Source organism: Rhinolophus sinicus, chromosome X (assembly GCF_036562045.2).
Source record: "Rhinolophus sinicus isolate RSC01 chromosome X, ASM3656204v1, whole genome shotgun sequence".
In the NCBI taxonomy this organism is placed as follows: domain Eukaryota; kingdom Metazoa; phylum Chordata; class Mammalia; order Chiroptera; family Rhinolophidae; genus Rhinolophus; species Rhinolophus sinicus.
Genome location: NC_133768.1, coordinates 28,845,838 through 28,868,621, shown reverse-complemented (window position 1 = coordinate 28,868,621; position 22,784 = coordinate 28,845,838).

The following is a 22,784-nucleotide window of genomic DNA, read 5'->3' as shown; positions in this document are numbered from 1 at the left end:
TTCTGCATTTTAATGTTTAATCAAACTTGAGGGCAAGCCAAAATTCAGGGGCCTGTTGGGCAGAGAAAATCCTGTCTAAAGATTAGTTAAGGAAAGGCAGGGGATAGGTAATAGTGAACACTTGGTGACAACTTTACCTTTTAATATTTAATGGTTTGTGGTTAATGATCAAAAAAATAGAACACAGGATAGAATTCCAGGTTACATTGTAACATATAGATTTTGAGCATATAGTGGTTTCCAAATCATCTGAGAAATGGAAAGTTCTGCTGAGTAAATAGTTTGCATGCCCAAGTTTGATATTAATCTCAAGATTGAAAATTAAAGTTTTAAAAACACCATAATCTATACTTTTTAATTGGTAAAATGTTGCTATATTACATGCATGATGGTACAATAAAGTTAAACGGATGCCTTCTAAAATCCAATTTCATACTGGAAAAGTCTGCTATGAGGATGGTTAGGTGACTATATGAAGAATTGTCCCATCCCTCAGCATTATAAATGAAGTGTAATATTTATAAACTCTGACTTATTCTTGAATACTGATATAGTTAAGTGGACTGAAAGAATTTATTGGAAGGAAGGTGGAAGGGAAGAGAATCATACTTGTTCCTTGGACAATGTATATTAAGCCATAACTAGACAATTTTTTAAAGCTCAGAGAGATTGTGATAAATCATAAAACAAAACTACATTTCTTGTTAAATGGTTGCCAAGGATAACTCAGCATACTACAATAACATCCATTAATTGTGGAAAATAGGTCCTATATCAGTGGAGAAAGGTAGCCCTACCATGGTATGGAGAAAAATTTGCATACAACCAACATGATCGAGGGGATGCATTCAGCAGGTCCCCAAATGGCACCAACAGCAACTGATCTTTATAGCTACACATAATCTTTGAAAGAACGCAAGCTTAAAATTAATGAACAATCAAAAAAGCAAACCAAAAAATTGTTTTTCCTCATTCTGTAACTTATTGTTGGAAGGTAGTGACATCATTTGGGGATGTGTCTGACTTCCCAAACATCTAGTTTAAACTGTGGACTTTCCAAATGAACATGGGCAGATATGAAAAATCTTTTATTTTTATTTATTTATTTTTAGATTTTATTGGGGAAGGGGAACAGGACTTTATTGGGGAACAGTGTATACTTCCAGGACTGTTTTTTTTTTTTTTTTTTTTTTTTATTGGGGAACAGTGGTGTGTTTTTTCCCAGGACTCATCAGCTCCATTCAAGTCAAGTTGTTGTCTTTTCAATCTTAGTTGTGGAGGGCGCAGCTCAGCTCCAGGTCCAGTCGCCGTTGTTAGTTGCAGGGGGCGCAGCCCACCATCCCTTGTGGGAGTCGAACTGACAACCTTGTGGTTGAGAGCCCGCGCTCCAGCCAACTGAGCCATCTGGCCACCCTGGAGCTGAGCGGCAGCTCATTGACTTCATTCTAGTTGAGGAGGGCGCAGCTCTCTGGCCCATGTGGGAATCCAACCGGCAGCCCTGTTGCCCAGAGCTTGTGCTCTAACCAACTGAGCCATCCGTCCGCCCCTGAAGAATCTTTTAGAATGAGGAAGAAGACAAGAAGTCAGGAAACTAAATGAGAGTGAAGAAATAAAACTGGGAACAATGTAAGCGCAGTAACATGATATAGAGATGAATCAATGGAGATAGACAGGCCAGGTTTCTTTCTGGTACTGCCATTTACTAGCTACTTAGATTCAGACAAGTTCACCTAATTTCTTTACTTAATTTCTGAATTCCAATTTCCTCCTATGTAAAGTGAAATAAAAAATATCTTCAGACAGGAAAAAAAATTCTGAGCTGTTCTAAATAAAATTTACAGTGGCTGGAGTGTGAGAGAAAGGGAACAGTTAGCCTGTTAATAGCTGTGGACCAGCTCTGATGAAAGATTGCTCGCGTTTCCTGTATATCTGGAATTTAGGATGAATTTCCAGGTGGCTATTTCTGAGATTATCCAAAAGCGAGAACAGCCAAGCGCCACAGAACCAGGAGCCTCCGCTTCTTATTTACACACGAACTTCTCAGTCTGCTGCCCACAGCTAGTCCACAGGGGTCGACACTTCTTGCTTGCGGACTTGCTGCCTACCCCAGAACTAATCCGCTTCTCCTCCAATCCGCTTTGTCTACAGCTAATGTACAAGGTCGGACAATTAAGTTTGCAAACTCATCCTAGAAAAAGCACTACAGACCTCATTGCTGAATATCACTATGGTCACCTTTGAAGTCCTCCCCTTGGGAAGCTATGCCCCAATGCCAGCGCCTAGTCCACCCTTCAAAGCAGTTTTGGAACTCTTTTTCTGGAATGGCCATCAGAGCTGTCATCGTACTACCCCTGATATCCTGAATGTCATCAAAATGTCTTCCTTTCAATATTTCCTTTATCTTTGGGTAAAGAAAGAAGTCACTGGGGGCCAGATCAGGTGAGTAGGGAGGGTGTTCCAGTACAGTTATTCGTTTACTGGCTAAAAACTCCCTCACAGACAGTGCCGTGTGAGCTGGTGCATTGTCGTGATGCAAGAGCCATGAATTGCTGGCGAGAAGTTCAAGTAATCTAACTTTTTCACGCAGCCTTTACAGCACTTTCAAATAGTAAACTTGGTTAACTGTTTGTCCAGTTGGTACAAATTCATATGAATAATCCCTCTGATATCAAAAAAGGTTAGCAACATCGTTGCAACAAGTTTGTGAACTTAATTGTCAAAACTCATCAATCCTTTCAAAGGGTTTACATCTTTCTTCCTACTACTTGATATATAAAAACGCTTGCAAAATTCCAGAAGACTGGACATGTTGTCTTTCCTACCTAGCCACACTGCTGGTGGTTTAGACTCCATATCCCAAGACTGTTCTCCTCCACCTCCTCCTCCTCCTCCTCCTCCTCCTCCCCCCTTCCCTCCCTCCCTCCTCCTCCTCCCTCCCTCCCTCCCTCCTCCCCTCCCCTCCGCCTTCTTCTTCTTCTTCTCCTTCTCCTTCTCCTTCTCCTTCTCCTTCTCCTTCTTCTTCTTCTTCTTCTAGCAATAGCCTAATAAACCCTTGAAAATAATCATGAAAAATGTTTGGCCACGATACACCATTGAAACTAGGTAAAAAAAAAAGAAACAAAAACAGCATAGGTTTATTGTTAGTTTTATCTCTATAATGTATATATTTTATACTTTACATTATAATTTTTTAAGTTCCTATGCCTTAAAAAGTAGAACGATAATAAAAATGTGGTGAGGATTACATGAGGTAACACATATTGGGAACCTAAATCTTTGCCTGGCACATACCAGGCACTTAAGACATCCATTTAAATGGAGTGGGACCATTCTTTGAGTGCAGGCTTCCCACACTTTCATGAGCATACAAATCACCTGGGGATCTTGTGAAATGCAGATTCTGACACAAAAGGTCTATAGGGACCAAGACTTGAGAGAACCAATGAAAAACAAAGACTGGACAATTTAGGTGTGGGCCCAAAGTGGAGAATCTTGCAACTGAATGGGCATGTGACAGACACAGGTATTCTACTAGAAAACCAAAAGGTATCAAATCCAGCTTTTTCCCCCATTTTTAAAATATGTACTTTTGAATTATAGCTGACATATAATATATTAGTTATAGGTGTACAGCATAGTTATTAGACATTTATATAACTTACGAAGTGATCACATCGATAAGTCTAGTACCCACCTGGCACCATACATAGTTAGTATGATATTATTAACCATATTCCATATACTGTACTTTACAGCCCCGTGACTCTTTTGTAACTGCCAATTTGTACTTCTTAATCCCTTCACCTTTTCAACCATCATCCCACAACCTCCCATCTGGCAACCATCAGCTTGTTTTCTGTATTTCTAAATTTATTTCTATTTTGTTTTGTTTGTTCCTTTATTTTGCTTCTTAGGTTCTCAAATCCAACTTTGAAGAGGGATTGTAACTTGTATAAGTGCCCTGCAATCTCAAAACAATATTAAATGCATGCTTGAGAGATTATTCCACAGATAATCTTTAAGTAGGCAATCTATTTTTAAATGGATGATGTGCAAAGATATTCTGAAAGACTATAAATATCTTAGATAAGAAGCGAAATGGTGGAAAATAAAAATTATAGGAAAACAATGTAGAAATAATTTATGTTCACAAGGTCACATTATTCCTAGCTTCATTACCTTCTTCCCAAATTATTATTTGTTTATAACATAATTCATTTGGTAGTGTGCTTCCATAGGATAAACTTTCATAGAATTTCATTAATTAATATACATAATTATTTTCAGTTCAGTTGCCCCAGGAAATAAATGTTTTTATGTAATTTGCATATAGTATACTTCCTAAGCAGCCATGTATTTTGCAGGGGACAAAAGACATTTTGTTTTAAGTACAAACATAGCTGAGTGATCAATGCTAATGATGGAAAATTTCCAACAGTAATTAGAGCACAGGACAAATGAATCAGCCGAACAAAGCAGAGGCTTGAGACAACAGGAAGTTATTCTTTTAGGTTTATTTGAATTGTCTTAGCATCCTTATTGTAATTTACAATTCAGTTGTTTCCCCCCCGCCCCGACAATATAGTATTTATAAGCAATTAGACCCAGTGACTATAAAATTATAATTTTCAGCGGTTTTATGTGTTGCTGAAGGAAACCTGAACTGCAGTTTGTCTACCCCATGCAAACGAGTACCAAACCCCGAGAGTCGATTTAAAAGCAGCAAACTTTTACATGCCAAAATATCTTTTTCTAATATAAATTACAAATAGTATGCCAGCCATTGATTAGCCAAATTTTACTAAGATATCAATAAATTCATCTCCAGTCAATTCCACTTATTTCCATATCTTACACAGATGGTGCATTACCATTTCCCTAAAAATTATTTTATCTAACCTGTTCATTTTAAATATGTTCTCTTACTTATTATATAACAACTCTTAAAATCTTGTTTTGTTTATGTCAGAGAAGTTATTCAGGAGATTATAATCTGTAGTCTAATGTAATTATTTTTCTCCACTTTTCTTGAAAAATAATCAGACCAAGAAAAGAATGCAAATGTAATAAAGGACTGTTATAGGTTATATGATGAATAAGATCTGGGGATGTAATGTACAGCATGGTGACTATAGTTAATAACACTGTATTGTATACTTGAAAGTTGCTAGGAGAATATAGATCTTAAATGTTTTCAACACACACACACACACACACACACACAAATTGTAACTATGTAAGATGCGTTAACTACCCTTATTGTGGTAATCATTTCACAATACATACATATATCAAATCATCATGTTGTACACCTTAAACTTACAAACGCTATATGCCAATTATAATATTTGGAAAAAAATGTTATAACGTCTGGGAAAAAACCCCAGAAATTCCTTAATTTCAAGTCTAGAGGTTGTGACCAGAGAAATGAAATTTTCTGAAACATAGACACTTATTGTGAGCTGTCCTTATTGTCACCTGTACTAGTTCCTTCTGGCTCTTAATTCCATATTTTCAGTATACATTATTAATTGTGATTAGATTTTCATGGGAGAAACTAAGAAACACTCACAGAAAACATTTTGTTCATTTTGTGTATCTTGATAATTGCATTCCTCAAATAGTACAGTTACATGCAACTTTTGAAGAAGGCCAACTATTAATGACCCAGAAAGAAAGGGCACAAAATTGAATTGGCAGGAAAGGTCTAATCCCAGCTCTGTAACTAATTAGCTGGGTAACCTTGGACATGTCATGGATGCCCTCTAGATACAAATAATCTCACACTTATAAAAAGATAATGACATAGATAGATAATATCCATGTTGTCAAATAGATCTTAAATTCTACTTTTTCTCTTATTTTGAGCCTGGATCCTGCCAGGTTTCTAAAATTATTTGTTTGAATTGTGTGAGAAAATGATATGAGTTTGAAGGCTAGATAAGGTAAATGAGAACTAAACTGAAATTATAAAATGTTAAATTGCATACCCTAGAAAGAGGCCATTAAGCATTCAAGAGGATTACTTGACTTTTAAAAAAATCATACTATAGTCTGACCAGGGCAGAATAATTGCTGTTATTTTGGAAAAATAAATCTTAATTAAATAATTAACAATAAATAGGTCAGAGAGATATGCTGGAAGACTCAGTGAGGGTGAAAGACTCAGAAAGATTTGTATGCCTGTGCTAATAAATTCAGTCATTTTAACACAATCTTAACCGCATGCCTGAGAGATAATTCCACAGACATTTTGAGAGGTTAATGCATATTTAAATGGAATAACATACAAATGGATTGCTTAATAAAAATAGAGTGTGTGCTATATGACACTATCTCAGCAAATACCCATTGTACAGTTTCCTTCAAGAGTAAGTGGGTCCATAAAATTAACACTAACATGGGAAAATAGGAATTACTGTCCCTTCATTGGGTACAAGGCGTTTAAGGTAGTATTTCCAGGTGCTATAATATTAGCACCCAAAGCATGTGGAAATTTACAGACTCACTAATAGTGCCATTGATAAGAAATTCAGAGGAGAACTCCAGTAATAAATAACTACCAATTGGGTACAATGTTCTCAATTCCAGATTTTCTCCCCACATTTTTCTTTAAAAAGTATGCAGCTGGTTACTGTGGGATGATAATTTATGGTAAAAGGGAAAGAAGGGTGGCTAAAGTGGAAGAAGGCCTAGCAATGGGGATGGGATTTATAATTCGTATTATGTGTAATTTTGTGAATTTTATGGCTTTGCTTGAAACTTTAGCTTTCATGTCACCTCTCCCCAAATTCCAGCAGTCCCCATGAAATCAATAATTGTTTTCAGGTGTTTGATGGTCAGATGAGATTTCATCTTCTCTATGTTACCCACATAATTCACTGGTTTGGACACATAGGGAGGAGTGTAGCTACGAAAAAAGGAACGGTAGTAATAAACTGAAAGAAAAATCAAAGAGCGAATAGACTATGGCTTATCAATAAAGTTATGAAGAAAAAGAGAAAGCACCCTCAAATAATACTCAATGCCTTCAGAGCTAATAAATGAGTTCAGCAAAGTTGTAGGATATATGATCAACACTCAAATATTGTATTCTATACACTAACAATGAACAATCGGAAAGGAAATTAAGAAAATAATTCATTTTACAATAACATCAAAAAGAATAAAATATCTAGGAATAAATTTAACCAGGGAGGTATAAGCCTTGTATACTGAAAACTGCAAACATTGCTGAAAGAAATAAATAAGATCTAAATAACAGAGAGGTGATTTGTGTTTATCTATAGTAGATACAGCGCAATCTCTACTAAAATCCCAGTATATTCTTATACAGAAATCGAAAAGCTGATCCTAAAATTCATATGAAATTTCAAGAGAACTTGAGTAGCTAAAACAATCTGGAAAAAGAAGAACAAAATTGTTGGACTCATACTTTTGACTTCAAACTCACTACAAAGCTATAGTAATCAAAAGAGTGTGGTACTGGCATAAGGATAGACATATAGACTAATGAAATAGAAATAAAAGTCAAGAAATAAACGTATGTATCTCTGGTAAACTCACTTTTGACAATGGTTCCAGGACCAGTCAATGTGGAAAGACTATTCTCTTTAACTAATGGTGCTAGGATAATTGGATATCGACATATAAAAGTATGAAATTGAACCCTTACTTCACAGCATATACAAAAATTAACTCAAAGCAGATCAAAGACTAAACTGAAAGCTAAAATTATAAAATTCTTAGATGGAAATTAGGAGTAAATCTCATGACTTTGGATTTGGCAATGGTTTCGTATGCATAACACCAAAAGCACAGGCAAAAAAAAGAAAAAGTACATTAATTGGACTTCATCAAAATTAAATTTCAGGGCTGTTGTAGGTTTTCCCTAATCTTCAAATTTCTACCAATCTCAGTGGGACTTTTGTAGAATTGCTTCTACTTTCAAAGAGCTTTTACATAAATGGTTTTATTTTTATTTGAAAGTCTAAATAATAGCTAAAATGAAACAAATGGCCTTTCCTTGATAGCCATGTTAGTAGAAATGTTTGTATTGTACATATGTAAAGCCATCGAATAGAGGCCTAATTATAGGTTTCAACATGTGGTTCTTAATATACAAAGAAGTTACTGCACATTTCATTAGAACAAGAAGCAACTAGGTGAGCTTAGAAGTTGATCTGATTACATATTTAAGTGCATACTTGCATTTTTCAATACACTTATCAGTATAATTAAATGCATAATTAATAGATCCATTTTCATATAAGTATTCATAATTCAATTGAGAGCAGTATTTCTTATTTGATAGCAATATACATTATTTTCATGATTGTTGTTTTTCCTAATATTTTCTCTAGCAAGACAAACTATATTTACAATCAAAAGTCATAGTTTAATAAATTTAGATGTCAAATTAAGTGCAATTATATTTTGATTAACTGACATCAAAGTATGGAGTAAAATACTAATATTCCTATTGTCTGATTCAAAGAATAAAACTGATTTCATTACTATGCTATTACAAATTAACATTACCATTTTTAAGGCTATATTACGAATTAATACAACAAAGGGATTCAGAAGCATTTGATTAAACCACTCATAACATTGTGGTTTATATTTTGCACACATTTTTACATAGGAGAATTCACTTAAATTAAATGTTCCTTTAGAGGAAAAGAGAAACAAGAATTACTATTACTATACAACTTCATTTAATCAGTAATTTCATGTATAAAATTAAACTTTATTTTACATATTTAATATTCTGTATTATTTTTCATTCATAAATGATTCTATATATACTAAGTCTGGCTGATGCTTTGATTGAAAATGTGTGAGCCCCAAAGCACGTGACCCATCCAAGTCTTATCTGGACTCCTGATCTAAAGAAACTGTAAGTAAAAAATGTGTATTGTTGGGGCCGGCCGGGTGGCTCAGGCGGTTAGAGCTCCATGCTCCTAACTCCGAAAGCTGCCGGTTCGATTCCCACATAGCCCACTGGGCTCTCAACCACAAGGTTGCCTGTTCAACTCCTCGAGTCCCGCAAGGGATGGTGGGCTCCGTCCCCTGCAACTAAGATTGAACACGGCACCTTGAGCTGAGCTGCCCCCCGGACGGCTCAGTTGGTTGGAGTGCGTCCTCTCAACCACAAGGTTGCCGGTTCGACTCCCACAAGGGAGGGTGGGCTGTGCCCCTTGCAACTAGGACCTGGAGCTGAACTGCATCCTCCACAACTAAAACTGAAAGGACAACAACTTGAAGCTGAATGGCACCCTCCACAACTAAGATTGAAAGGACAACAACTTGACTTGGAAACTGGAAGTACACACTGTTCCCCAATAAAGTCCTGTTCCCCTTCCCCAATAAAAAATCTTTAAAAAAAAATATGTCTTGTTTTAAGCTGTTAAATCTGTGTTAATTTGTTACACAGCTACAGATAACTAACACAGATAAGATCAAGGTAAGATCAGGCATGCCTCCACTCTGCTCTCATGGGGCTTTCTATGCAGTCATTTGGAATATACTCACAATTAATGTAACTCTGCTTATCTGCTGAAGGGGTTCAGAACAGGCCTCCCCAAGATGTGCCACTTCAGCATGTGAATTATCTTGAGCTAAAGGCAATCAACACCCTGTGGGCTCATGAGAAACTTTTACCTCTCCCTTAAAGAATTTAAATTAGGGGACTTGCCCATTGAAAGAGTTATCACCTAAAATAACTTTTTATGACCTGTTTGTAGGGCAGGGCAAACCTAATTACTGAACACCTGCTCTTCTTACATCTTGTGAATAACCTTCCTCCTCTATAAAGCCCCAATGTACCTTACCTCATCCTTAGCTCAGAATGTCACACACACACCTCATTTTCTCTTTCTGTACCTAAATCTCTCATGTATGTGGGGCCTCTGACTCTCTCATGTATGTGGGGTTCCCGCACATACATCTGTGATTAAATTTGGTTATTTTCTCTTATTAATCTGTTTCATGTCAATTTAATTATTAGACCAGTTGAAAGAACCTAGAAGGGTAGAAGAAAGTTTTTTCCTCCCCAACACTGCCTTTCTCACTAGTCTATATGCAACTCAAGGACTTAGATTATCTATAATTCTAGAGCCTCACACAGTGCTTGACACATAGCAGGCACTCAAAAATGTCTGTTGTCAGATATTAACCACTATGCTGCGATAAATTAGGATTCTTAATGAGGCCATCATGACACTAAAATGATAGGAATGTGCTAGGAAAAACTTCATTAAAAGGATACGATGTGGTTCTTAAAAAAATGGTTAAGTTTTTTTTTTTGTTTTTTTTTTAATTAAATTTATTGGGGTGACAAAAAAAATGGTTAAGTTACCATTTGCTGTCTTCAAATTTGGGGCTTCTCAGGCTGATAAACAAAACCCAACGTCATTAATATGCTAGACTTCAAAAAATAAGAATAACCATATAACCACAACTGAAAATTAGCTTCACTGCTTTATAGTCACGTTTCCAGTATTTCTCTGGGATGAGAATAGTGGAGGCAAATAAATCTTCACAATAAAATGTGAGGCAAGTACAACTGCATGGGCTTACAGAATAATTTTTCAAAAGAGATACAGAGACCTACATCCCATCTTAACAGAATTAGTTTCACTATGTTTTAGATTCACACAATGATGAAAGCAAGCAGGGATGGTATATTTTAAGGACATAATCTGTACGCACTGCTAACTGACTGATTCACTATCACCTTTCTGAAAGAAAAGAGTGCCCAGGTAAAGTTCTTAGAAGGCCTAGTAAATTGCTTTTTTCAAATCAAAATACATCTTTGCTTTTAGCACATAGGAAAGGAATGTTGGCTACACAGAGATTCTTAATTGTTATTAAAAGCTATGGCTGTTGATTACACACTAAAAGACAAATATTTAGTTCATAGATACTAGGCCAAGTAGAAATAAGAATGATAAAATTATCCCCTAGGTTGAATTGCATGTTAGACATAAAAACATTGATAGGTTTCTAGCAGAAAAAAAAAATTTAAAAATATAAAACGTATAGAGTTTCAACTAATTTTATATATTAGCTGAAAACTTCTACTGTTATTTTGAATAAACTAATTTTGCAATGATATGTTGTGAAAATATTCAAAGGTGTGGCACCTCAGGTGAAAAATTACTTAGTACTGTTCCTGTGAAGCATCCAAAACATTTATGGTTCCAAATAAAATCCAGTCTTCAAATTTCAGGTGTAAAGCAAGCCTGGTGTGTGAAGTTAGTACACACGTAAGGGCTCTAGTCACCAAATTTCCAAGATGTGGGAGATGTTTCCCCACACCAACAATTCTCCAACACCAGTTGGGTGTCCCTACAAGTAAACTAAATTCTGACACAATCTACCCAAGACATACCATCAGAAGCCTCAGGTTAAGAGCTCAGTCCTACAAGACTGCCTTTCACTTCAGAACCCAGTCGCAAGGAGGTTGTCGCCTGTGCTTTAGACCCATCATCTATAGATTGAAGGTTCCCATGAACCCTCTTTGGCTTTGATTCTTTTGCCAGAATGGCTCACAGGAAATTCGTTAACTCCCTAGATTATCAGCTTATTATAAAGGATATTCAAAGATACAAATGAACAGACAGATGAAGAGAAATGTAGGGTGAGGTCCTGAATAAAGCTTCCGTTCTCACTGAGTTTGGGGCCCAGCAGGGTGGCACATGGAATCATTTTGGTTGCTCTCCAAACCCCATAGTTTGGGGTTTTTATGGAGGCTTCATTATATAGGCACGACTGATTACATCATTGGCCATTGGTAACTCCTTCAAGCTCCAGTCCCTCTCCCCTCCCCGGGAATCAGAGTGGGGCTCAAAGTGCCAACCCCTCTATTCATGGTTGGTTCCCCTGACAAACAGCCCTCATCCTTAGGTGCTTTCCAAAAGTCACCTCAATAAATAAACCCATTTGTGATGGAAAGGGGCTTGTTATGAATAACAAGACACCCAGTTCACCTTCATGGCTCTGAACCAATTTCAGGAACTGAGGACAAGATACCAAATATTCCAACAAGAACAACAAAAAACGTTCCCATTTCTCTTATTGCTCAGGAAATTCCAAGGGTTTTGGAAGCTGTGGGCCAGGAACCAAGATGAAAATCAAATATGTATTTCTCATTAAAATTCACAGTATCACAACATGGGAAGGATATATTTTGTCATTTCCCCCCCCTTACAGCAAATGGGATTCACAGGATTTGTGTGGATTTATAAAGATCACCCCTTTGTGTCCTTCACATTCATACAAGAAATTATCTCATCCCACTGAGAATCTAGACTGATTTGGAAACTCTAACAACTAAGATGCTTCCATTCAACTCAGGAGTAAATTTCATTATTTAAATAACCCCAACTCCCTACAAAATAAGACGGTCTTTCAGATATTTATTTAACATTCAGATGGTTTCACTTTTTCTTCTAACATTTATGTAGTGAGTGGTACTTTCTGTAATTGAGAATTCCTTTTATTTTTTCATCTTGCCTTGTCTTTTATAAGTCAAATAATTCAGTCTCCCTTAAGACATAAAATTCCTCTTATTTATTCCAAGCTTTCCATATACTTGCTTTACATGTGTGAAAATTTGCTCAACAAAGAGGGAAATTGACAATGAAACTTTAGAGTTACAAGTAATCCGTGCATTCTGAGATTCCTTACTCATTTTGATAATTACTGCTGAAATATTTGTACTCCGTGGTACTCAGTAGAAAGAGTAATTTTGCACTTCCCTTTCATTGCCATATGCTAGCCTATTGTTTAAAGTGGTTCAAATAAAAATAAAGGTTATAGTTCATGTTACTTATAAAATCTTACAAATATATTTTGATATTAAGCTTCTGCGATTTTACAGTTGGAGAAATTACATTTTATTTAAATTTATTATTTTCATATACAAGGGTGCCAAAAAATGTATACACATTTTAAGCTGGAAAAAACTGTATTAAAATTACGCCGATGGTAACCACTTTGAGCACCTCTTGTAATTGCAGAAGTCAAACATGACTTGTAATTGCATTAGTCAAACGTGACTTGTATACATCTTTTGTTATTGTTATACATTGAGTATTACAATTTTAATAGTTTTTTCCTTAAAACGTGTATACATTTTTTTGGCATGCTCTGTATATACATGCATATGTTTACATAATTTCTTAATAAAATGAAACATTTCTCTGTAATTATTCTTTGAATTTCTGAAAGGTTGATGTTTAGAAAAGAAAACTAATTCTTTTTTTTTTTTTAATCTCACCTCTGTATTCCCTATGAGAAATGGATAACAAATTGTGGCAAAGACCAATTCAATGGTTTGGATTTTATAGCACAGTTCACATTTTTGGTAAGAGCCATCATTATACAGATTGTTGCAAATTACTGAATTATTAAAATTTTCAATAATGTTTCTATGAACTGATTTGTTTCAATTTATTAATTTTCATTAAATGTCAGAATTTGAATTGCTAGCAATGCTGTATTTATTCTTGTATTTTGCATTTAATGTATTAATATGGCCTAAGTGTTAACCTTTAAATACTTTTTTGTTGAACTACAAAGAAAGTTAATAAAGTAGCAATTTCCTTCTATTACTAAAAGGACTGAATATTGTGTTTCCCAGACTCTCATTTTATAGATATGTGCATAAGCTTGAATTGTCTTAAACAATATCTGTACAATTGCCTGAATGTTGTTAGTGCTTAATGTGTTATACATATATATATATATATTCCAACTGTAAATAATAAAGAAGCCAGTCTGTTGAACTGTCCAGGTGTCATAAAACAAATGAATGAAGCCTGAATGTTTTATTAGTATTACCAGAACTCTATGAATTTAAGGAGCAGAGTTGTATGCATATAGATTTTAAAAATCATTTCTTAATTCAGTAGCAGATATAAAATTATCGGTTTTCTCACCTTTATTTTTAACTAAGTTAAATGTGTGGAGATCTCTATAGTAATACTACATTTCATTTCGTTTGGACTTCTGAGTTATAATTCAATTCGTTCCAGTCCACAATTGCAACCATTTAAAACATTTTGTATACTTACTATATTTTGATTTTTTAAAATTTGGTTTAATGCAGACATAATAAGCTATTCCTTTGAAGAATATAAAACTCATTGCAAGTATCATATATGCGATTCACTCCTTTGCTTTTTTATAAAATTTCCCCAGATATGTTGACTCAAGATATGCTTACTTTATTGAGTAGCCAGAAATTTAAATTTAAAAATTTGAGTATATCTTGGGTAAAATATACATATGTCGAAGATTTGATGAATAGATAAATAAGCAGTTAAGTTTGAATAATAATCAAGCTTCTGCCAGTCAGTTCCAATGCCCTAACTTCTTATCACCCTGATTTATCAACTACACTACATGGTAGAGAGAGTTAGATTTTAAAATGTCAATCTTAAATTGACGCCCCACTGGTAATTATTATTGATGCTTAGCACTGTACCACAGTAATATACTGTGTAATTCAGTGGTGTTCTTGTTTATTAATATTTAATTTCTTCTTTCTTATGTCTTCTTTGGCAAAAGGGAGGGCAGCTGGATGAGTTGCTATGCCAATGATATGTCCTATTGTAGAATACTGCCAGCAGAAATATATAGTTATTATATATTCTCATTTTCATGTAATTTTTTCCCTTTAAAACAGATTTTATTTCTTAGAGCAGGTTTAGATTCACAGCAAGACTGAGCAGAAAGCACAGAGAGTTCCCATACAACCTCTGCCCCAACACATTCACAGCCTCTCTCAATCCCAGCTCTCTATACCACACACTGGTACATTTATTACAATTGATGAATCTATACTGACACATCATTATCACCCAGAGTCCACAGTTTACATTAGGATTCACTCTTTGTGTTGTACATTCTATGGGTTTGGATAAATGTATAATGACCTGTATCCACTACTATAGTATCAGACAGAATTGTTTCACTGCCCTAGAAATCTGTGCTCCACCGATTCCTTCCTCCCTCCAGCCCCTACAAACACTGATCTTTTTACTGTCTCCATTGTTTTTCTTTTTCCAGAATGTCATATAGTTGGAATTATACAGTATTTGGCCTTTTCAGATTGGCTTCTTCCACTTACTAATATGCATTTAAGGTTACTCCATGTCTTTTCATGGCTTCATAGTTAACTTCTTTTTACCACTGAATTTCATATCTTCCCTGTGAAATCCTGGGAAGAGTGCGGGGGAACAAATGGTCTGGCAGCTGTAAGGCAACAGTCTTCTAAAGTGATTATAACATTTTGCATTCCCATCAGCAACGTATGAGATTTGCTATCATTCCCCATCCTCTCCAGCATTTGGGCATTTGGTGTCAGTGTTTGGGAGTTTGGCCATTCGGATAGGTATGTAGTAGAATCTCACTGTTGCTTTAATTTGCATTTCTCTAATGACATATGATATGAATCATCTTTTCATATCTTTGCTATTTGCATATCATTTTTCGCAAGGTGTCTCTTCACATCTTTGGCCCATATTTTAGTGGGTTTTTTGTTTATTTTCTTACTGTTGAGTTTTAAAGTTTTTTGTGTGTTTTGGATAACATTTCTTTATCAGATATGTCTTTTGCAAATATTTCCTTCTAATCTGTAGTTCATCTTCTAATTCTCTTGACAGTGCTTTTTACAGACCATGGATCATGCTTTTGCTGCTATAACTACATTTCATCGCCATACCCAAGTTCATCTAGATTTCCTCTTATATTATTTTCTAGGAGTTTTATAGTTTTTTAATTTTACATGTATCCATTTTGAGTTAATTTTTGTGAAGGGTGTAAAGTCTATGTCTAGGTTAATTTCTTTGTATGTGGATGTCCAAAGTTTTCAGAATCATTTGTTGAAAAGACTATCTTTGCTCCATTGTACCACCTATGCTCCTTTGTCAAAGGGGATCAAATATATGGTGATGGAAAGAGAACTGACTCTGGGGGGTGAATACACAATGTGATATATAGATGATGTAATACAGAATTGTACACCTGAAATCTATGTAACTTTACTAATCATCATCACCCCAATAAACTTTAATTTTAAAAAAGAAGTCAATTGATTACATTTATGTGAGTCTATTTCTGGGCTCTCTACTCTGTTCCATTGATCTATTTGTTTCTTCTATCATCAGTACCACATTGTCTTGAGTACTGTAGCTTCACAATGAGTCTTGAAGTCAGGTGGTGCCAGTACTATGACTTTGTTCTTCTCCTTTAATATTGTGTTGGCTATTTTACATTTTTTGCCTCTCCACATAAACTTTACAATAAGTTTGCTGATATACACAAAACGACTTGCTAGGGTTTTGATTGGGACTGCAATAACTCTATTAAGATAGGAAGAAATGATGTCTTGACAATACTGAGTCTTCCTATCATGAACATGGAATTTCTCTCCATTTATTTAGTTCTTTGATAGCTTTCATTACAGTTTTACAGTTTTCTTCACATAGATCTTATACTTATTTTGTTAGATTGATACCTAAGTATTTCATTTTTTGTGTGCTATTTAAATGGTATTGTACTTTTAATTTCAGTTTTCACTTGTTCATTGCTAGTTCATGCTTTCTTTAAGAGCAAAAAATTCATGGAAATGTTTGAGTCACCATAGAAGGTATGTATGCATGAAATGCATGCAGAAAGGATACCAAAAAATAAAATTAATAAGCATTTATATAGATTTTACTATACAGTATATACTGAGCTTTGGAGATATTGAAAGGTGAATAGATATTCTAACTTTGCCCTTAAAGATTTGTTTATTTTCGTCACTTAGGATTTTTCAGCCAAAAATAACAGAACACAAGAGTACAAATGGTTTTTAAAAAAGGAAATTCAACATTTATATTACCTGAAATCAGGTGGTGAAATCAGTTATTATTTAATTCCCCATCAAAATTATGAGGAATTCATTTTTGCTCAGTTATCCCAGCCTGCTGGCTTTGTTTTAGGTATGTGCATTAATAAATCCAAAAAAGCTACTAAAGTTTTTATATAACATCTTCATTCAGCTATCGCTAGTAGAAGATAAATGCCATCTCTCCTTGTGCTTCTATTTTTCCAGGAGACAAACTTTTCCCAGTAGCCACATGGCAGAGTTCCCCTTACATCTCATTGCCCAGAATCGTACACCATGCTTGTGGATAAACCAGTCTTTGGTAAAGGGAATAGTGGGATTATTAGTGAAGAAGAAAGGAGAAATGACGAGTAGGAAGGCAATCAACAGAGTCCTTTCTAGAATTATAGCATATCAATGGGTACTGCCAGTTATAGATAGGGTCTAGTGTGAAAGCTGGTGGTATCATGGAATCATTGCATATTAAATTGACCATGAATCTCATAATCATCTCCTCTCTTCTAGTCACTGATGAGGAAACCGAGACCTAGGGAAGTTGATTCAAGACCATCCATCCAAGGTTATGGTATTGTGTAGTAGCAGGACCTATGTCGTGCGGGAGACCCTGCTCGCTGCGCCATTTGTCGTGTGGGAGGCCTGCGGGGTCTCTGCTCCCGCTCCCCATACAAGAACGCAGGATATGGTGAGGCCAAAAAGGAACACCCATGGAGCCATAGGTAGGGGAGTCATACCACTATATTCTCTCTGGCGGCACTATACTCTCACTGGAGGCTGGATCCACACTGTCCGCAAACCGCCATCCACACTTGCCAGCCCAGCCGCCATCTTCTTGCTAGCCCCATTCTTTCTCTCTCTCCTCCTTCTCTTCTGCTAGCGTAGCCACAGCAGTTATATTAGTGGCCAATGGCTCACTGGTTACAGCTGACAGCCAACTAGCCACAGCTGATGGCCATGCAATCACAGTTGGCCATTTACTACCTGAGCCAGGCACCTGTCTATGTGAGGCCGAGAGCCTGGAAACTACTTTCTGGGGCTCTGCCCCCACACTCCACCCCTACAGGCTCTCGCCTCACAATCTACGCGACAAGCGTCTTCCGCGAGGGGACCTGTGCGAGGAGCCTGGGGGTGAATGCAATATCCTGGACACAGCCAGGCTCTCTGGGCACAGCCAGGGTTTCTCAGGGCACCACCAGTACTTCTGGGCATGGCCAGACTTCCTGGACTTCTTAGGGTACCACTAGTTTCCCCGGGCACAGCTAGGATTTCTCAGGGCACTGCCACTCTCTCTGGGAACAGCCGGACTTTCTGGGCACAGCCAGGGCTCTCAGGGCACTGCCACTCTCTGTGGGCACAGCCACACTTCCTGGACACAGCCAGGGCTCTCAGGGCACTGCCACTCTCTGTGGGCACAGCCACACTTCCTGGACACAGCCAGGGCTCTCAGGGCACTGCCACTCTCTCTGGGAACAGCCCGACTTCCTGGACACAGCCAGGGTATCTTCAGGGCTCAGCCAGACTTCCTGGACTCAGCCAGGGCTCTCAGGGCACTGCCACTCTCTCTGTGCCTCTCAGGGTACCCTGCTGGAACAACAGCTACTCACAATCAAGGTGCTTACATATTCTCAATGGCGGCCAGTCAAGAGACAAAAGCAAATATCCCCCAGTTCCACTAACAACAGTTCCCAAACAAACAGTCAAGCGGTCCATTAAATTAGGGATGGAAGGCAATTCCCCATAGTCCATAGTCATTCACCAGGGCTGTCCTGGGGTGAAGGACGACCGTGACCTCACCCTCATCTCCCACGGAGGACTCAGCAAGCGTTACCTCCTGGGACTACAAGTCCTGCATCCGGGCTGCCTGAGCAGGAACCTCCCAGCCCACAGGGCCGCAACGACCTTTGCTTTCTCCGGCCTGTGCTGGTTGGGGAACCGTCCACATCTTTCCACCTCTCCACGGTGCTCCATCTCTCCAGCAGCTGCATGGCTTTTCCTGTGCTGGTGGGAGAACCTCCACGGGGGTCCAGCTCTCCGGCAGCTGCTCCTCCTGGTCTTCTAGAGACTGAGTGTTCATACACACAAACTGCTCCACCGCCCTTCGGGGAGCTTTGGCCGGCACCATACCCTGCTCGCTGCGCCATTTGTCGTGTGGGAGGCCTGCGGGGTCTCTGCTCCTGCTCCCCATACAAGAACGCAGGATATGGTGAGGCCAAAAAGGAACACCCATGGAGCCATAGGTAGGGGAGTCATACCACTATATTCTCTCTGGCGGCACTATACTCTCACTGGAGGCTGGATCCACACTGTCCGCAAACCGCCATCCACACTTGCCAGCCCAGCCGCCATCTTCTTGCTAGCCCCCATTCTTTCTCTCTCTCCTCCTCTCTGCTAGCGTAGCCACAGCAGTTATATTAGTGGCCAATGGCTCACTGGTTACAGCTGACAGCCACCTAGCCACAGCTGATGGCCATGCAATCACAGTTGGCCATTTACTACCTGAGCCAGGCACCTGTCTATGTGAGGCCGAGAGCCTGGAAACTACTTTCTGGGGCTCTGCCCCCACAACCTACTTTACCAAATTTCTATTCCAGCAGTTTTTCTGTTATGAGGTTTCCTCCCCACCCCCTGACCCAATTTGTTGGTTTAATTCTCTGTCTTTCACTAGTCCAGTAGCAAAACACTATCTTCAGAATGAAAAAAAATCAAAGATCTAAACAACTGATGCTCATTTTGGTTAGATTTTTAGAGACAGAAGAATTGTTATGTTTTGAAAGGTATTTCACATGAGAATCTTGTTATAAAGAAACCTGATTTATCTTAACATTTTTTTAAACATAGGAGTAACAAAAGTGCAATTTCTTTAGCTTTTTATCATTGAAATGTATCATAAGGAAAGCTATGAATGTTGTTATGAATGTTCTTTCATTTAAAGAGTTTTATCTGGTTTCTCACTATTGTCTTAATTATCAAGTATATTTTTCCTTTGAGATAAACCTTTTTTTTCCATTTACCAAATTACTGCATGATCATATTATTTTATATTTTTTCAAAGATTGATTTTTGAAAGAAGTTTTATATTGTTACCTATTTTAAGTCATGTATACTTAAAAAGGGATCAAAAGAATTTTATTAACCCCAGATATGAGCCCAGAGTATTCAGCTACTAGTTTTCCCCCTTTCTCCAATAAACACATTTCCCATCATCCTAGACAGCTTTCTTTGGATCACATCCACAGGCTGGCTCATCATACAGGGCCCAGCAGGGGTATAGTTTTCATTTTTAAATTTACCTTCTTCGGCTCCAAAAGTGAACCCGAGAATTAAATTCTTTAATTTTGGTTTTAATTTTGTTAATCTCTGAAATCATGTCCCTACATCTGTTGTCTAGTAGAGTCTCTATTGAAGAAATGTGAGACCACAGAATACTGAGGAGAAACTTTGGCATCCTGGTATATTTCTTAGTTTTCCTCAAATCATCATCACAAGCAGCTTTCTCTCCTGCTGAGGCAAGTCAGCTACCTTATTGTTTTTACTACCAATCCCCTACCAAGGCATTTTTATTGGTAAACCTTACTGCTGATTAACAAAAAGAGAGAAAGAACAAACCCGTCCTGTCTTCTCAAGAAGGAGAGGAGTTTATGAAGAAGTGTGGACCAGTGGCTTATCAGAGAGGATAGTACTATTCTCCAATAACAGCCACCAAATATCATCATCAAGTGCATTACTTCCACATGGCAATTTAGGTCTTCTCTAACATTTAACCATTTGCATTTCCAGCCAGGCCTAGATCATTTTCAGTTGCTAACTTGAGTATGTGTCATCAAGACATAGCAGATCTTCATTTTATGGAACTGCAGAAAGATGATGGCTCCCTTGGTGTCAGTGTGTGTCTTTTAATCCCCGCCTCACATCAATCTCAGTACTCCTCTGCTATGACGAATTCTTCTCCACACTGCCTCCATCCTTTCCTAAGAGATCTTAGGCACTATATACAAGGATAGAAGGAACCGCTCCCTTTTCAGATCCTGCCCCTATTTTTGGCTCCACCTTACATTTGAGCTATATTTATTGACCTTAGTGTTTGTTATTCTTCTATACTTCTGAATTTTATTTCAAATTTTTTCCTACCCTCGTCTTTTTCTTGTTTATCAATATAATTATCATTTCTACCTCATTATATGTTTCCTGGGAAAAGTACTTTCCCCAAACACTTCTGTTTGATTTGCCTGAACGGTTGCTCACATCAAGTCATTCCTTGTTCAAACACCAAGTCCCTCACTCTGACATCGAAAACCTCCATAATGTGTCCCTGACATTCTTTTGTCTTTTCACCTACTTGTCCCTCTTATCATAGGCATGATCCAAGTTGTGCTTCCTCTTCTCTCAAGAACAAGTATTATGCTTGTCGTGCGGGAGACCCTGCTCGCTGCGCCATTTGTCGTGCGGGGCGGCCTGCGGGGTCTATGGTCCTGCTCCCCACATAAGAACGCAGGATATGGTGAGGCCAGAAAGGAACACCCACGGAGCCATAGGTAGGGGAGTCATACCTCTATGGTCTCACTGGAGGCTGGATTCACATGACGTGCGACCTGCTGTCCGCCTTTCCACCAACCGGCCGACAACTCTCCTCCACTCTCCTCGACTCTGTTCCTCTACTCTCTTCCGCTCTCCTGGGCTCTCCTTGGCTCCTCAGCAATCCTTGGCTCTCCTCCGTACCCGCAGCAGTTATACTAGCGGCCAATTGGCCAAGAGGCCACAGCCGACGGCCAACCAGCCTCAGGCGACGGCCATCCACCACCGGAGCCAGCACCCTTCCATGTGAGGCCGAGAGCCTGTAAACTACTTTCTGGGGCTCTGTCCCCACAATGCTTAACTATTTCCTTGCCTTAAAGTGCTTTATATAGCTTATACTGTTTATTATTATTATATTAGTTTCAGGTGTACAAAACAACATAATGATTAGACATTCATACCCCTCACAAAGTGATAACCTCCCAATCTACTACCCCTCTGACACTGTATATAACTGTTACAATACCATTGACTATATTCCCTATGCTGTACTTTACATCCCATAGGGGAAAAATTATATATATGTATAATATATATGTAATATATATTATATCACACACACACACACACACACACACACAGAGGGTGCCAAAAATAATGTATACACATTCTAAGAAAGGAAAAAAGCTGTATTAAAATTGTAATATTCAGTATATACCAATAACAAAAGATGAATACAAGTCACGTTTAACTTCTGCAATTACAAGAGTTGCTCAAAGTGGTTACAGTCAGCATAATTTTAATAGTTGTTTCCTTTCTTAAAATGTGTATACTTTTTTTCGGCACCCTCATTTATATATATATATATACATATGTGTATATATTTATAATTGACATTCAGTATTATTCTACTTCAGTTTCAGGTGTATAGCGCATTGGTCAGGCATCTACACAGTCTACGAAGTGATCTCCCCGATAAGTCCAGTGCCCACCTGGTACCTTACATAGTCTTTACAACACTATTGACTATATTCCCCATACTGTATGTCGTGCAGGAGACCCTGCTCGCTGCACCATTTGTCATGCAGGGTGGACTGCGGGGCCTCCTGTCCAACTTGCCACATAAGAACGCAGGATAAGGCTAGGCCAAAAAGGAACACCCACGGAGCCACAGGTAGGGAAGTCATACCATTATAGTCTCACTGGAGGTTGGATCCACATGACCTGCAAACTGCTGTCTGCTTCTCTGCCTGCAAACCAACTGACCGACTCACTAACCAGCGCATCTGCGGCAGTTCTATCAGTGGCTAATTGGCTAACTGGTTACAGCTGACGGCCAACTAGCCACAGCTGACGGCCATCTACTACC